Source organism: Nycticebus coucang, chromosome 23 (genome assembly GCF_027406575.1).
Source record: "Nycticebus coucang isolate mNycCou1 chromosome 23, mNycCou1.pri, whole genome shotgun sequence".
Taxonomy (NCBI): domain Eukaryota; kingdom Metazoa; phylum Chordata; class Mammalia; order Primates; family Lorisidae; genus Nycticebus; species Nycticebus coucang.
The window spans coordinates 17,673,197-17,692,343 of record NC_069802.1 but is presented as its reverse complement, the minus strand read 5'-3'; positions in this window follow the sequence as shown (position 1 = coordinate 17,692,343).

Sequence of the window (19,147 nt, the reverse complement as noted above, 5' to 3'; positions counted from 1 at the left end):
TAGTAACAATCTTACCACCTCTGTATCTCACCACATCATGTGATATGCTTTAAATATACACAAGGAAATTAATTTTAACAAAAGAATTATAACAGCATTTAAAGTTATTATGTGGCTATTAATAATACATATAAAGCATTACCAAAGTGCCTGGAACCCAGTAAATGTTCCATCAGAGTGAGCTACTTTTATAGCTATTGGCTCAAGCAGCATTTCCCTAAGTGACCAATTCATCCCAGAACTTGCTGGCCAATTCAGGTCCCCTATTGTTCGCTCTCGTGGCCTTGAATACTTTGACTTTGAGGCATTTGCTTACATTGTAGATTTACGCTTGTCTAAGTCATCTATGTTAGCTTCCACTTCTCCTTAACCCATAGTTTTTTGAGGCCAGGAATCATTTTTGTTTCTTTCCTTAGAGGAGTATCTGGCACATGGCAGGTAAGTGTCCAAGGAAAGATGGATGGATGGATGGATAGATGGTTGAATTGATGAATGACAGATCCGTGTTTATGGACGTTCGCGATGGAAATGGTTTCCCACCATAAAAACAAAACACTGCATAATGTCAAAAACAATAAAAATTACAGATGTAGCCTAAAGAATTATGGTACTGTTTTCGATGGCAATAAATAAATGTATTTAAATTTTACTTTCATTTTGATACCAGAATATTATTTCTATTTCTGTAGACATTAGTAAAAATAAAACACACACACATTATCCTCCCCGAAACTAAAAACTTTGGGATATTGGTGAGAGGAGGTGGTGATCTGTGTCCAGTGCTAATTGGACAGGGCTGTATTTTTTTTTTTTTAACATTTGCCACAATGATTGGCACTAATAGGTTCCTTGGTTGGCAGTGCTGTCTGACAAAGGAGAAATCATGTGAGAGGAATTAATGAACTCCCACCCCTCCCAGAACTAAGCTCTTGCGTCCAGGATTTGGGATGTAGATACTACATGGGCAGGGTTCACCGCTGTTTTATATGGTGTGGGATCCATAATTAGAGAGTCAACTTTCTGTTAACCTTATCCCTTGAGAATTCCAAGTTTATTTTTGAAACTTACACAATGTCAGTGCTACTTTCAGATATTTTGAAAACAAGATAGCTTTCCAGTGCAATAAAAATCTGTACAAATTAGGCAGTGATAAATATTAGTGGATATATTATCTCATTATACAAAAGCCTACAATTTATACAATGAGTATCATTGAAAAGACAGATTTATTTAGTCCAAGTAAGGGTCACAATTAGAGATTATCATTGTGCCCTGGGTGTAAGAAATGTGACCAATCCCTATCTTATAAATGGATCTTATTCTAGGTAACAAATACCGACTCCTGCAGTTTTTAGTGCAAGTGGACTTTGTTTCTGACAGGGCCTTGGTCTATTCTTTCCTGTGAATTATCACTGAAAACCTGTGTTTTTCCTTTTGATTAAAATTGAGTCATAAAAGCTTAGAATGGAAAGTTTAAACCGGAAAAAAAGAATAACAGTTATCTATACAACACAGTAACTATCATCTATGTCATCCTCTACCTCTTATTTTTATAATTAGTCATGACATTGGCCCTGGAAAAGGAGAAAAAGGAGGATATAAGTAGGAAAGTGTGTGTGGAAATGTGATCAGTCAATGGGATGGAGTCACAAAGAGTTCAAAGAACAAGGGAGTGATCAGGAGTGAGGGGAGGTAAAGTGTGAATTTATTTAATTTTCTATCTTCCTCGCCAATTAAAACAAAAATCACATCTATCGTATTTTGCATTCATAGTATCTAGGGCAGTGGCTAATAAAAACTATATAATAAATAATTGCTAAATAAGAAATGTCAACATTTTCGCCTGAGGATTGCATGATTTTCTTGGCAATGTGATATTAAAGTCCATGACTTGTGAGTGTTCTTGTTTTTTCCATTTTCCTGCTTACCAGTATAAGTACAAATAGAAAATAGCTACTATGTACTAAGACTGGGAGAATATATGAATCATTTTATTAAAAAATGTTTTTTGGCAGATGATTTTATATATCCCTTATCGCCAAAAAAAAAAAGTTATATAGCATTTATTAAAAGAGGATGTACTGTGCTATGTTTAGGAATATGGATGAGGTACCAGATGGCTTGTGTTGAAAGAGTTATGAGTTAATATATGAAAAGTACTTAGAATAGTACCTGGCATATAGTAAGTACTGCACAAATGGTAGTTCATTTTATTACCTTTATTGTTATAAATTACCTACTGAATATAATAAAATCAGTAAACTGTTAATAAGGCCAAAAACAAAATAACTGATAGAAGTAACTAAACTTTATATGCATAATTTTGTCCTTGAAGCAAGCTCAAGACCAAGAAAATTCTAGAAAACATGTCAAAAAGTGACCTGGGGGTGGGGGGAAGTGACTTGGTATCCCCTTTTTCTGGTCTAAGTGAATGCTCACTTGTAGTCATATAATGTAAATTTAATGTGCTGATTGCATGAATTACTGAGTTGTATTGTTATCCTTGTAAATTACTTACCTGTAAGGATTTTAGTAATAGCTCTATAAGGGAAGTTATACAGTACTGAGGGCAACTTTTAAATGTTTCCTTCCTACTTTTATTACTGAAAATTATTATTAATGGATTGAGATATAACATACAAACAGACACTAAGCTAGGGTACATCCAGTATTTACAATACACCAGTCAGTGAAATGATAATGGATAGTATATGTATATATAACATGATCTTTATAAATTAAATTTTATGTGCCAAGTATGATTTACTGATTTGTTTTCCTCACATCTTCCTCAAGTCAGAATTGTGAATAAATCTCAAGACCTTGGGATGAGTAAAACAATGTATTTCTGAAAAGAGACAACAGAGAAATGATATATTGGCTATACTGTAGTTTAATAAAGGTTTTAGAAGGCAGTGACATAACAAGATAAATTTATAAGAATCAACATTATCTTTGGTGTGAGATACATGTAGATAATTTGAAACATTGCCAAAATTTTTATTTCTTTCACAGTCTTATAATTTATATAAAATATTGCAGGAATAGCTTAAAATATATCAGACTAAGCACTTGATATCATGTGTCATGTTAAATACTTCAGAGTCAATGTAATTAGTATAAATACTGAAGATATTTTCTATTTGAATATTTTACATATTTTAAGTGATTTAACATATTGCATGTATTAAATATCCACAGATTGAGAGCAATTTCTTTTTGCTCAAGGGAAAATAAAACGTATAAGAGCAAAGTATAATATTTATAATTAGAAATTTGATGAGGAAGTGAGGAATGTGACTTGTCCAACTTTCTCAAACTTTTTTTTGATAAATGCTCACCCCACTCTGACATGTATTAAAAGACTTTATGAGTGGACACAACACTTTGTGTGATATATTTAAAAGAGGAAGCTCTCAGACTGCAAAGGTCATGGCCGAACTTCCATACATCTCAGGGCTTCAGTGAATTTTATTCTTAGGAGAAACATTTACAAGAAGAGAACAAGGACACTTTTAAAGTTTACCAGAGCTCTATAACCACAAGGAGGAAGTATGTTGCTGTTGCAAACACCCATTGCTGATTAAGAGAAGTAATAGAAACCCAGGCATCTGGAGTTTGGGCCAGCGCTGTCTCTCAGATAAAAGGGAATCACCCCCTCCACCCACTCTGTAAATTCTGTCTATTGTCCCCATTTTCTTCATTTCCTCTTTCCTCTAAGCACTGGGGACACTCACCAGGTGTGTGGGGGCTGGCTCCCTACGTTTTACCTCATAAATGATTAGCTTAATTGCTTTGTCCCCACACAGAAAGTGAAACAAAATTTTTCTTTTTTGAGAGAGTTTCACTTATTAATCCTCAGTAGAGTGCCGTGGGATCTGTCACAGATCAAAGAGACCTCCAAATCCTCGGGTTTAGGCGATTCTCTTGCCTCAGCCTCCCGAGTAGCTGGGACTACAGGCGCCTGCCACAACGCCCGGCTATTTTTTGGTTGCAGTTCGGCCGGGGCTGGGTTTGAACCCGCCACCCTCGGTATAGGGGGCTGGCGCCCTACTCACTGAGCCACAGGCACTGCCCAATTTTTCTTAATTGAATTCTAACAGTTTCCTCCCTCAAACCCCTGAAATTCAATTCATCCTCAGTTGTTGACAGCAGAGAACACTACAAGGAGGTTCGTCTGTCAAGAAAAGACAACCTCAGCAGCGCCTGTGGCTCACTGAGCAGTTATGACCTTGGGCAAGTCCTAAAATCGTGAGACTTGAATGGCTTTCTTTCTGAAGCAGGAGTCACAATCCTTCCTCCAAGTGTATTGTAAGGATTGAATGAGTAAAGCACATGAGAGGTTGGCAAATTGTAAGGCCCCCTCATACAGCGTTTACTTTGAATACAGGGCTCTCCTCCACTGGCTGTTGATTACCGAAAACAGTGTCTATCTTGCAAGAATCACTTACAATTTTTGGACGATTTTAACCGTGATCATCCTACAAGAAAAAATGAATAAAGAAAAATAAAATTTAGCAATAACTAACTCTATGTAAGCACTGTTGATTTTTTAACTTTACTGTAAGTGTTTTATTAAAAGACCTTCAAGCAACCCGGAGAGATTTATAGAAAGGACAATGAACCCTAAGCTAGACAACACAATGTAATGAAAACAAGATATTTCAAGGGTTAAATGGCATTTTAAAGGATAATAAAATATTGTGTGGTGTTATTTTGCAAACTAAAAATTTAAGAAAGGGTTTTAAGTGAGGGAGAACTGAAACTAGACTGTTGCTCAAGACTTAGCAAAATTACACTGCCTCCAAGCTAGACAACTGATTTTGACTTAAGAAAGTATTTTTAAATTACTAGTCTTTAAGATTGAAAACATTTCCTGACTCAGAGAAGTACCCTGTTTCCCTGAAAATAAGACAGTGTCTTATTTTAAGGTGTGTTCCCAAAGATGTGCTAAGTCTTATTTTCAGGGGACATCTTATCTTTCCTGAAAGTAGGTCTTATTTTCGGAGGATGTCTTATTTTCGGGGAAACGGGATAGTAGGTTGATTCTTCATTTATCTTTTAAGACCCGAAGTCATATTTTTTAAGGTTTACCCTTGAGGTTAGATAGTTCTAACTTTCCTTTTCTTTTTCTCATATTGAAGGATTTTTCTCTACCCCAATATTTGTCTTTGCTTGTTTCTTAATTTCAAGGAGCAATTTAACTAAGATTATAATTCCTATTCTATGTATTATTAAAAAAAAAAAAAACGAAACCAAACATTTTGGGTCCAAGCTCATTGATTCTAATGAATTCTGTTTATTTTACTTAGGTATTTAAAAATTTAGACTTTTTTCTTACAAGAGAAAATATGCTTGCACTCTAAGCCAAGACAGGTAGATTGCTTTTGCTCAAGAGTTCAAGATCAGACTCAGCAAGAAAAAGATCCCATCTTTGCTAAAAATAGAAAAAATAGCTGGGCATAGTGGCAGGCACCTGTAGCCTTCTGAGCTAGTTGGGAGGTTAAGGCAAGAAGATGGCTTGAGCCCCAGAGTTGAAGTTGCTGTTAACTATGACTCCCAACCCTCTACCCAGGGTAACAGAGTGAGACTCTGTGTCAGAAGAAAAGAAAAGAAAAGAGAAGAAAAAAAAAAAAAAGAATGAAAGAAAGATTAGTTGTTTACTTCTTAAAGTTGTATGCGTTATTAGCTTATTTAGGAGGTGAATATATTAATATGTCTATTTCCTTCAATACCGAACAACAGCAACCACTTTTATACACTAGGAGTTATACTATGCATATATTTAACAAATGAGAGCACTGTTTAAAAATGTTAAAAAAATTAAATAACAAAGTAGAAATAATACTGCGTTCTAAGTTTTTTTTTTCAATACTGAAAGACTATTAAACATAAGTATAAAAAATATGGTTGAAATTGCAAAAATCCAGAAACATTGGAGCATAAATTTGGTTTTGTATTTTTTTTTTTTTTAACGTACACATCCCCGTAATTTAGTTTTCTTTCTATAAAGTGAAATGTGGAAACCAGGCATTCTATAAGATCTTGTAAAAGCCAGTGTCCTAAGATCTATTTAAATTAGAGTGTAAGAATTCATTTAGATGCTTTTCTTTATTGAGTCATTTTTCTACCAAAAAAAGTTTATTGAATATGTTCTGCCTATAATTTATTGAACATTTATCATGAATGAACAGTAAACAAAAACTTATCTGCATAATACACTTTGTATTACATTACACTGGATTTTGCAAATAGGCAGGACGTTGCCACTTCTTCTATTCCCTTCCTCCATCCTTACCTCACTCCTCTACCATTCTGCGTGGTCATCACTGCTGCAGTGTGTTCCAGGTGCTGCCAAAACCCCAGTAGCTTACAAACAATAGACGTTTATTTCTCACAGCTCTGGAGGTCAGGAAGTCCACAATCAAGGCTCTGGCAGATTCTGTGTCTGGTGAGGGCCTGCTTCCTGATTCACAGACAGCACCTTCTCATGTGACTTAGAGACGAGGCTGCTGTCTGAGGCCACTAAGTCCAGTCATGAGGCCTCTAACCCTATCACCTAATCACTTCCCAAAGACCCTACCTCCTAATACCAGCCTTTTGGGTGTTAGGATTGCAACATAAGAATTTTCTTTTTTTTTTTTTTTTGTAGAGACAGAGTCTCACTTTATGGCCCTCGGTAAAGTGCCGTGGCCTCACACAGCTCACAGCAACATCCAACTCATGGGCTTAAGAGATTCTCTTGCCTCGGCCTCCCAAGTAGCTGGGACTACAGGTGCCCCCCACAATGCCCGGCTATTTTTTGGTTTTGCAGTTTGGCCGGGGTCGGGTTTGAACCCGCCACCCTCGGTATATGGGGCCGGCGCCTTACCGACTGAGCCACAGGCGCGCCCCGAATTTTCGAGAGACAAACATTCGGACCTTAGTATTCACATCTTCTGATATATTTTCCTGAGTTTTTCCAGCATTAATGGAAGGGATACATAAGGCTGTGTGTCCTTTATATCACATTTGTATCCTTGTGCCTCCCAAATAAAATGTGTTTGATCACTTGTGTAGCTTTCCTGAGCTCCATATGGAAATTATTGCAACTATATTTTAGTTTTGTTTTATAATTATAAAATTAATATGCTTCTTGCAAATGACAGCTCTGTTACTCAAGGTCATACCCAAGTGGCAGACCTTCCAAACTCAACATTTCATGTTATACAGAGGGACCGTAAGAGAGCTCAAATCCTAAGCTTTGCTTTCTTTTGATGCCGATGGTGCTTTATTCTTCAGTCAGCCATTTTACTTTTCTGAGCTTCTCTTTATTTGCAAAACAGAGATAGTGATCTTTGCTTTATGGGATTTATGGGATAATCTCAGGATAAAAAGAACCACTACATATCAAAGTCCATGTGAAAAAATGTTTTATTCAAACTGAAATGCTACTTCTTACATATCTTATGCACATGATTACCTGTTTTTCCTTTCATGGGATCTTAAAAAAATCTCTGGGTTCTTATAACTTTTGTTTTTAAAGGTCAAGAAAGGAAACACGTGAATGTTCTGTTTCTAAACAAACTGTTAAGTAATGCTGTTTACATTTTCCTGTTACTTCTGCTTTTACTTGTTCCTACAAAAAACTGTCAAGAAATAGAAGTTTGCTTAAATGTATTTTTTAAATGACCGTTTAAGAGTGACTTTAGTAATGCTGGAAAGCTTTTAAATGTTTTTAGATGTAAAATTATCTCTCAAATTCCCTGGAAGCTTCCACTCCCCATGTAGGCCAAACAGATGATAAAAATCTTGCTCTAATCGAAACATGTGTCTTAGAGCCACATGCTTGCCTTTCCAAAACATTAAACATTAACACTAGATTCAAATATATGGTCACAAAAATAATCTCACAGCTTCAAAATTACCCTTGTTTGCTGCTTATTTGGGTAGACATACAATAGATTTTCATTTAGGTAAACCAACCAAAAACAATAGATTTGCTTAAAGTCATGTAATCACTCAGTATGGCAAGGTGTTAATGTGCTGGAACCAAAAATAGTTTCATAGGCTCAAATCGTCCCACTCCAGGGAACACACCATCATTACTTGAAATGAGCCACTGAATTGCCTAGCTAATTTAAATGTACCATCTTTTTCTGACTTTGGCTTTTCATCTAGTCATGCCTCAGCAAAATTCGACTGTACGCTTGCCCCATCTCTTATATTTAGAATTATTTTCCTTGATTGAACCATGCTCCAATTTGAAAACAAATCTATCACTTGCATTTTTTCTTCCATTTTTCTTTCTCCCACTACCAAGATCAGTGTTAACTCTGGAGCTGACAGCAGAGCAACAAACATACAATACACTTCTCAGGAGCTGAGAGCCCGTTTGTACCTTCCACAATCTAAAGGACTTTCCTTGCAGGGATCAGAGGCTCACACCTGTAATCCTAGGACTCTGGGAGGGCAACATGGGATGATCACTTGAGCTCAGGAGTTAGAAACCAGCCTGAGCAAGGGCAAAATTCCATCTCTACTAAAATGGAAAAATTAGCTGGGCATTATGGCGTGCACCCCTAGTCACATCTACTTGGGAGACTGAGTCAAGAGAATCACTTGAGCTCAAGAGATTGAGGTTGCTGTGAGCTAGGATGCCATGGCACTCTACCCAGGGTGGCAGAGTCAGATTTTGTGTCAAAAAAACAAAACAAAATCATCAAAATAACAACAACAAAAAGAAAGTAGTTTCATGTCTCCCTCTATAAATACCCTTATGTTTCTATTATACTTTATCATCTGGAATAACAAGTATCCCCTTGTGACAAAATGTTTACGCCTTACCAAGTAGAAGTTTTGCTCATTTAATGTCCAGTAAATACACTATTTAAAAGGTGATTGAATATGTTTTGTAACAACCTGGAGGGAACTGGACCATTCTTCTAAATGAAACATCTAAAAAATGGAGAAACAAGTACCTATCCTCAATACCAAATTGGATTCAATCGATCGACACATAGGTACACGTTTAGAATCTCAATGAAAATCAAGCTGGGGTTGGGGGGAGGAGGAGACAGGCAAATTCACAGTCACTGGGTGCAGTGCACACTCATCTGGGTGGAAGTCACACTTAGGATTTCAACTCCATCTGTATACAAATAAAGTATATAAAGAATACACCTGTACCCCCTAATATTCTGAAATTTAAAAACTGAAAAAGCATTATCCTATTCTATGATGTTTTTATTATGATAATATAAGCCAGATAGACGAGAGAATTTTCTTAATTTAGGGAAGACAATGTGTGGTTTACTGCCGCATTAGTTTGATAGGACTGCCATAATAAGAATCACACATTCAGTAGCTTACAAAAATATATTGTCTTTTAGTTTAAGCGGCTAGAACTATAAGAACAAGGTGATGGTAGTGCTGATTCCTTCCTGAGGAGTGTGAGGAAGTATGCCTGTCTCCTAGCCTCTGCCAGTTTTCTGGGAGTCATTGGAATCATCATCCTGAATCTGCCTTCATCTTCCCATTCTCCTTGCATTTTGTCTCCAAAATCCTCCTTTTTATGAGACACTGGTCATACTGAATGTAAGGCTTACCTACTACCAGTATGACCATTATAACTATGATGAAATTATATCTATTTCTAAATAGGATCACATTCTGAGATACTGGGGTTAGGTCTCAAACATATGAACTGGGGAGGGAGGGAAACCCAATTCAATACATAACCTTGGCATATCGTATGAGAGCTAAGTGTGTTTGTTAGATTCTTATTTGCAGGATTGAAAAATAACCCTAGATCAATCTGGGAGAGAGAGAAATCATGGAAAGGATAATAAATAGATCAAAAAAATTACCAGAGAGTTGCAGAAAAGCAAACTCAGAGATAGATGACAAAGAATTCTAGAAAAGCAGACCAGAGTTAAAATCAGGCCTCCAGGTTCAAGATTTCTTTAGCGAGTCTCTCTTCTGTAAAAATTCTAGAGCTGTCACCATTATGCAATTGCTCCTTCATAAAATGTTTTTTTGTTGTTACTTTTTTGCAACACCATTCCTAACACTCGACTACTTAATGCTCCTCTTTTATCTTCCATTTAAAGGCTGGAACTCTAAATCTAGAGTTCCTGTTGTCTTTTCTCTCATTTAGATCCTTTCTCTAGGTGATGAAATACCTGGGTTTTCTGACAGCTATATAGTGATTATTCCTAAATTTCTACACATTGCTTAGAACTATGTACTGAATTCAATAATTAGTATCAACTCTTTTTGGTATTTTCTCAGGTGCATTTTAATTTATCACGTCTAAAACTTAACATTTTTATCTCAAAATGTTCCATTCCAGCTGTATCCTCCCAGTCATCGCAATTCTATCAAAGTCAAGGTTGGCGTGCATGTGGAGAAAAGGGAACACGTCTACACTGCTGGTGGGAATGCAAATTAATACATTCCTTTTGGAAAGATGTTTGGAGAACACTTAGAGATCAAAAAATAGACCTGCGTTTCAATCCTGTAATTCCTGTACTAGGTATATACCCGGAAGACCAAAAAGCACATCATAACAAAGATATTTGTACCAGAATGTTTATTGCAGCTCAATTCATAATAGCTAAGTCTTGGAAAAAGCCCAAGTGCCCATCGATCCATGAATGGATTAACAAATTGTGGTATATGTACACCATGGAATATTATGCAGCCTTAAAGAAAGATGGAGACTTTGCCTCTTTCATGTTTACATGGATGGAGCTGGAATATATTCTTCTTAGTAAAGTATCTCAAGAAGGGAAGAAAAAGTATCCAATGTACTCAGCCCTACTATGAAACTATTTATGGCTTTCACATGAAAGCTATAACCCAGTTATAACCTCGGGGGAGAAGGAAGAGGGAGTGGGAAGGGGGAGAAGGAAGAGGGAGTGGGAAGGGGGAGCAGGAAAGGGGAGGATGGGTGGAGGGAGGGTGATTGGTGGGATTACACCTGTGGTGCATCTTACAAGGGTACATGTGAAACGTACTAAATGTAGAATATAAATGTCTTAACACAATAACTAAGAAAATGCCAGGAAGGCTATGTTAACCAGTGTGATGAAAATAGGTCAAATGGTCTATAAAACCAGTGTATGGTGCCCCATGATCGCATTAATGTACACAGCTATGATTTAATAAAAAACATTTTTCATCAGAAAAAACACAAAAATAAGTATCATTGATACTTACTGCCCACTCATCCCCGTCATCTGTTCATTTGTATTTTACTCTGTTGGTATTTAGTAAGCCCTCCAGTACAGCCATTTCTCCCTCTACACTGCCCCTTACCCTCCGTACTTCTGCCTCTTTAATCAATTTCCTGGAGAATAGCCAGGTGGTATTTTCCAACACCCCCTACTTACAGTGCTTCAAAGGCTTCCATTTGCCTTTATATGTCTAATTTTTTTCACATGTTTTCAGAAGCCCTGGGATTAGCCCCTGTGGGCCTCTCTCTCTCTCTCTCGTCATCGAGTCCCTTTGTTTTTACAGATTTGCATGCTTTCTTTCACTCTTTAGGAATTTAGGTATTTTCTGTTCCAGGGCCTTAGCACATGCTTCTATTTCTACCACGAAGGCAAACTGTACACCAGGGGTTCTCAACCTTCCTAATGTTGCGACCCATTAATACAGTTCCTATGGGTCACGACCCACGGGCTGAGAACAGCTGCAGTACAGACACTCCCACGTCACCTAACAAATCGGTTCCTTAACTTTTTCTTCACTGTCTCCTTCTGTTAATTGAGATGACGTCTTGTCACACTCTTTGGTTGACCTTCTATATTTCAAATAAAACTACTTCATGTTATCTTATATAAAGTTCTTTTTCCTTTATAATACTTGCCACAAATTATATACACACACACACACACGTATATATTTAATAAACTAATGTCTCTTTTCATTACTTTGATTTATACTATGAGGGGAAGGAACACTACACTTTTAGTAATTACCTCATTGCCTCACACAGAGTACCAGCACCTGTCAAGTTTACGTAGAAAAGAGTAATAGATGATGAAAAACAATATAATCTAACTTCCAATAGTTCCCTGTTTTTGCAAAATATCAAGGAAGAAAATATATTGATGTCATTACACTAAATTAGCTAATGAAGCCTACAGCATCTTATGTTCTCACACACAATTTTGTTCATTTCGCTTAACACAGTATCTTAAACATAGTTGGCCCTAGTTCATAGTGTTTTCATCATATAGAACTCATTATGTAAATATGATCATTATTAACGTGAAGAATCTAAGCTTTAGAATAGGTAAATAATTTTTTTCCAAAATGTTAACAACAGAATTAACCAAGAATAAAAGAAATTGTGCTTTATTATCTGGATTTTGACAGCAGGTATACAAATTCACTTAAGGTAAATAAATTTCAAACAGAAAGCTCTACTCATACACACATTATAATTAACTGTCATTTCTTCATTAAGAGCCCATTAACTTCCAAGTCTAACTTTTTTTCAAAAAGGTCCACGTGCACCTTTTACAACCCCACTTCATTTCTACCTTCATAGCCAGACTGACTGCAAGAATAGAGGTGTCCTATTGGAAGGGCTAAGAAAATTCATTCTTGTGACTTCTTCATAAGGGTGACATCACTGAAGGATTAATGAAAGTTAGACAGGAATCATTTTCATTAACCTGAAAAGCATTATTTGAAGGTCAACTACAATAATCTTTCGGGGCAGCACCTGTGGCTCAGTGAGTAGGGCACCGGGCCATATACTTAGGGTGGTGGGTTCAGATCCAGCCCCTGCCAAACTGCAACAAAAAATAGCCGGGCATTGTGGCGGGTGCCTGTGGTCCTGGCTACTTGGGAGGCTGAGGCAAAATAATCACCTAAGCCCAGGAGCTGGAAGTTGCTGTGAGCTGTGATGCCACAGCACTCTACTGAGGGTGACAAAAGTGAGACTCTGTCTCAAAAAAATAATAATCTTTCAAATTATTTGTAACTAAAATTTATATTCAATTTTCCTGTAAAAAGAAAACACTTGAAAGGAAAGGCAATGGGTTAACTTCTCAGTTATAGTAATTTTGAGTTTTGTCACTTTTTTGACTGAGTTTCCCTAGTATAAACATCACATCATTTGGAACTGAGTTGGTATGCAGCACCCCCATGGCAGAAGCCAAATCATATATTAATGTTAATTAATCTGAATAATTGTTTGTACATGTTTGATCATACTCATCATTTATGATTTAATTTTATGTAAATCAATGTAACTATAGTGCAGAGATGTTAGTAAAATGATGGAAAACAATATTATCACGATGGCTAGGAGTTTATTATTGAACAGATGAGGAGGAAAACAGGAGTAGCTCGTTCCTCTACCTCAATAAAACGTATGGAAATAAATGCTATCATTGAGAAAAATAATGGGGAAAATGTTTTTGATAAGATTATTCAAATACTTGTTTTGTGGAAGGGCTAGATAATTATTAAAGAGATCTACATTGATAAAATGGTAAGATTATAAAAGACATTAAGTCTGAATCACAGTTAAATGCTTTGCTCTGGTTATTTACTATGTAATTCACTTGAACTAACTTTAAATGAACCAAAGTAAAAGGTAAGGTTATGGTACAAATGTATGCCTTTTCTCTCTTAAAACCCACAAGATTCTCATGTGAATTATATCCCTTTCCACCCCTAAATCATTTGTTAGATACTGGAAATCTTAAGACCGCTTACACTCTCTTAAATTTCTATTTAATTCACTTTAATTCACTTTACTTTCTCCCCATCCCCATACACAATCAATTGAGGTAATAGTTAATCCTATGAAAACTTTCTCAATTCAGCTTAGTTCAAAAGCCAATTAAAAAATCCATGTGGTCAAAGAAAAAGCAGAACTAGATAGTAGCTAAAGGGATAACAGCAGATTTTAGTCAGTAACTACTGCAATTGGGGAACACAGACACATCCACTCCTTCCCATAGAACTGGGCAAAATTTTGAATGCAACCAAGAAAAAGGGATTCCAGCTAAGCCAACTTAACGGGACTCTTCCTAAAGGCAGGCCAGTGTTATCAGACACCACCTGGGGGATGGTGGAGGTCGAGGAACCCAACAGATACCAAGTGTGTTCAGATTTCTAGTGTGATGGATACTGCAATGACCCTTAATTTTAAATAATTGAGTGTCTAGGGAATGTGATGAAAGGATAAATAATAAGCAATAGGGAATGATGAAAGTGTGGAGGGAAAGCAAGGGAGGTGAGGAGAATTTATAAATGGTTCAAAGGTGATAGATATTTCACCTGCACCTGGAAATGTGTAATTTTCTAAGCAGAAAAGCAAACAATTCCAAGAGCTAGAGAAAAGTGTCTATCACTTACAGAGTTGTTAGAGTCTCAGTATGTACAGGAATTCAAGAGAGATAATAAATGAAGATTAACAAGGGTAAGAACAGGAGATAAAACTAGAGAGAGAAACTGGTCTCAAGTTTGACATGTACCATCTGTTTCCCCTGAGCAGATCAGCATGAAGAAGCTTTTTTGTTTTGGTTTGGTTTGGTTTGAAGAGGTCATTGTGGTAAAAGTCTGGAAGTACGCTTGGTTCTAGAAAGAGTGGAAGCAGGCCAGGCAGGGTGGCTCATGCCTATAATCCTGGCACTCTGGGTGGCTGAGGAGGTGGACTGCTGGAGCTAAGGAGTTCAAGACCAGCTTGAGCCAATCTACTAAAGACACCCATCTACTAAAAACAGTGGTGGGGGGGCAGCACCTGTGGCTCAGTCGGTAAGGCACCGGCCCCATATACCCAGGGTGGCAGGTTCAAACCCGGCCCCGGCCAAACTGCAACCAAAAAAATAGCCGGGCGTTGTGGCGGGTGCCTATAGTCCCAGCTACTCGGGAGGCTGAGGCAAGAGAATCGCTTAAGCCCCGGAGTTGGAAGTTGCTGTGAGTTGTGTGATGCTGTGGCACTCTACCGAGGGCCATAAAGTGAGACTCTCTCTCTACAAAAAAAAAAAAAAAAAAACAGTGGTGGGGCCCTGCAGTCTAGTTACACAGGAGGCCAAGGCAGGAAGAGGGCTTCAACCCAGGAGTTTGAAGTTACCGTGAGCTAGGCTGATTCCAGAAAACTCTAGCTTGGGGCAAGATAGTGAGACACTGTCAAGAGAAGGGAAGGAAAGGAGGGAGGGAGGGAGTAGATGACACTTCCTGTTTCTTATGATATGGATTATCATAAAATAAGTCTGACCTTTTCAAATTTCCCACCTTCTAGTAATACTTCCACATTTTTTTTGTTTGCAATAAAATAATCTTACTTGATCTCACATTTCCTGTTTTACCATATAGTGCATTTTTACACAGATTAAAACAATTACTAATACTTTACTATTTCCTGTTTCTAAACACACAATTTATAACGTTAAACCTCTATTAGAAAATAAGGGGCGGTGCTTGTGGCTCAGTCCGTAAGGCACCGGCCCCATATACGGAGGGTGGCGAGTTCAAACCCAGCCCCGGCCAAACTGCAACCAAAAAGTAGCCGGGCGTTGTGGCGGGCGCCTGTAGTCCCAGCTACTCGGGAGGCTGAGGCAAGAGAATCGCTTAAGCTCAGGAATTGGAGATTGCTGTGAGCTGTATGAGGCCATGGAACTCTACCGAGGGCCATAAAGTAAGACTCTGTCTCTACAAAAATAAATAAATAAATAAGTACCGAAGCTTTTCAGTTTAATGAAGTCCCATTTGTTTATTTTTGTTGTTGTTGCAATTGCCATGGCAGTCTTCTTCATGAAGTCTTTCCCCAGGCCAACACTTTTACACTGCTGGTGGGACTGCAAACTAGTACAACCTTTCTGGAAGGAAGTATGGAGAAACCTCAAAGCACTCAAGCTAGACCTCCCATTTGATCCGGCAATCCCATTACTGGGCATCTATCCAGAAGGAAAAAAATCCTTTTATCATAAGGACACTTGTACTAGAGTGTTTATTGCAGCTCAATTTACAATCGCCAAAACGTGGAAACAGCCTAAATGCCCACCAACCCAGGAATGGATTAACAAGCTGTGGTATATGTATACCATGGACTACTATTCAGCCATTAAAAAAAATGGGGACTTTACATCCTTCATATTAACCTGGATGGAAGTGGAAGACATTATTCTTAGTAAAGCATCACAAGAATGGAGAAGCATGAATCCTACGTACTCAATTCTTATATGAAGACAATTAATGACAATTAAGGTTATGGGGGGGAAGCAGAAAGAGGGACGGAGGGAGGGGGGTGGGGCCTTGGTGTGTGTCACACTTTCTGGGGGCAAGACATGATTGCAAGAGGGACTTTGCCTAACAATTGCAATCAGTGTAACCTGGCTTACTGTACCCTCAATGAATCCCCAACAATAAAAAAAAAAAAAAAAAGAAAGAAAAGAAGTACCAAAATACCACTTTGCTCCTAATTATTTATCCTGACATTTGGAACAGAGGAAGGCCCCGCCAACAGGCTTTGTGGACGTATTCAGCTGAACATCTTATGTGTACGGTCACTGCCTCTAAATGAGCCCCATTCATGAGGACATATGCACTTTAACCCTAAGTAACCTTGCCATTAATTGCATTGTTAAATGTTGACATGTTCTGGGTAATCAATCACTATGCAAATGTGAAGCCCCAATGAAAAAGAATTAAACTCCAACAGCAGTATTCAAACTGTAAGCATTTTTTGTACTCATGAGATTGAGAACGTCAAAAGTACTGGCTCACAAGATTTATTCCATACATTTCTGGGTTCATATTATTGCTGAATTCATTTCTGGTGGCTGAAAATAGAGATCATACACATGATCCTATTAAGATAAACATCATATTGTTTCTTAGGCTATCATGGCTAGAAAGCAACTAGCATTGTGCTGGGAAACTATTACTATGGAAGGTATCTATCCTTTATTATTTGCAAACTGTCAATTAACAAGTCATTTACTTACTATTCACTGTTAATAAACTGACTAGTTTTAACTCTTCACAATTACTAACTGAAAGTCACACTTCTATTCTTCACTTTTAATTAAGTAAGTTTTGGTAAATGCTTTATTTTGTGAGCAAAGATTCATATCTATAAAAGGAAAGTTCAGCCAATGATATATGTATTCTGTTTGAACTCCATGATTCTATTTACTAGATGTTCATCTCAATTTCAAATGTAAGAAGTCTGACATTTTTTAATGTCTGTTTTAGTCTTCTCACTTGGTAAGTAACATTTTTCTGGATCTAGGGTATGTTCAAGATAATTGCCAACTAAGTTCAAAGAACCATAATGGGAAAAGGGTTAATGGAAGGTGTTTCCTATTTCCAAAAAACAAATCTGAAGAGAGGGATAGAAGCAGAGAAGACAATATTCTAGGGAATGACAATATTTTTCAATGAGATAGGGAAGAATGATGGCCACAGAATTATAATAGTTCTATACAAAGACAGACCCCTCTACCAGCCCCTGCAACTTCACCCACTGTTAGCTTTGAAAATGAAAGCTCACAGACACTGATAAACAGTTTCACCGTCTCTTAGCACACCCTGGATAGGGTTTTTTTTTTTTTTTTTTTTTTTTATCCTTTAGGATTCTTGGCATTACTTGTACTGTTCATAACCTTCTGGGCAGTAGCCAAAAAATAAAACTGACTTTTCTTCTTTTTGCATCCAATTACATTAGAAAGAAAATAAATGGGAAAAAGCCATCGTACAAATGCTTTGACGTTCGTATCTTCTTAACATTATAGTTTTAAAATCAGAGAACAGAAGAAAGCACAATCAAGAATGTTGGTCCTTATCTCTTCTTCATTTCTATTTAAATATGAGAATGTATTAGGGTTCTCCCAGATCTCCGAGGCTACCAGACTGTGAAACATAGCTGCTTAATTTTCCTTGAACTTTATCAGGTATATTTATTTCTTGCTGAAGTTAGACATCACAAACATATGATCATAAATCTAGGATGGTCCCAACAACTGGACCATCACTTACTTTGTTCACTGCCAATAAGAAAGAGTTGAAACTTAGACTATGTGATACAGATTTTGCTAACGGTATGAAGGTCATAGTGGGGGGAAAAAAGATAGTTAAGAAACTTAGGATTCTAAAAAATATATGTATTTTGTATTAATCAAGGAACTTGGTGGCTTAAGTAGGCAGGAAAAGAACTACAGGAAGAAATTGCTATGATATGATTTCCAAAGCATAGGCAGTGTAAAAAAATGTAGAAAAATGGCATCAAAACTAAAAAGCCGCTGTGCAGCTGGGCAACAATCAGCACAGCGAAGAGATACACATGGCAGGGAAGAAATTATTTGGAAACAATGTATCTGATGGGTATTGATAGCCAAAATATAAGAAACTCACACAACTCAGGAATAAGGAAACAGATAAGCAATTAAAACATGGGCAAACAACTTGAAAAGACATTTGTTTTTTTTTTTTCAAAAGAAAATATAAAGTGGCCCACAGGTATATGAAAAATGCCCAACATCACAAATCATCAGAGAAATGAAAATTAAAACCACTCAGATGCTTTTTTCTATCCCACGTGCTCAGTCCTGACCTGGAACTAGCACATCAGCGCCCTCACCAGAGACAAACACAATTAAATTCAAGGAGAAGAGAACAGGAAGGGGGTTCGGTAAGTTCCCCTCTAACAGATACAATGAAGGCGGCACAATGGCTCGCGCCTGTAATCTGAACACCCTGGGAGGCCAAGGCAGGTGGATTGTCTAAACTCACAGGTTCAAGACCAGCCTGAGCAAGAGTGAGACCCCATCTCTATTAAAAACGAAAGGCAAGTGGATTGCTTGACCCCACAAGTTTGAGGTTGCTGTGAGCTATGATGCCCACAACATCTACCAGGGGTGACAAAGTGAGACTCTGCCTCAAAAAGAAAAAAAAGAAAAAGCAGCTGCAGTGTATGGGTATATGGCACACCCCTTGGTTGAACTAAACTACAACTTGGACTTTTCCTAGTAAACACAAACAGGGTAACCTAATCTTATGTACCCTCATATTAATCAGAAATAAAAATAAAATTACCCATCAAAAAGAAACCACTGAGATAGTATTACCTTACTCCTCTTAAAATGACTTTAACCAAAAAAAAAAAAAAATGTTGATGAGCATATGAAAAAAGAAAACC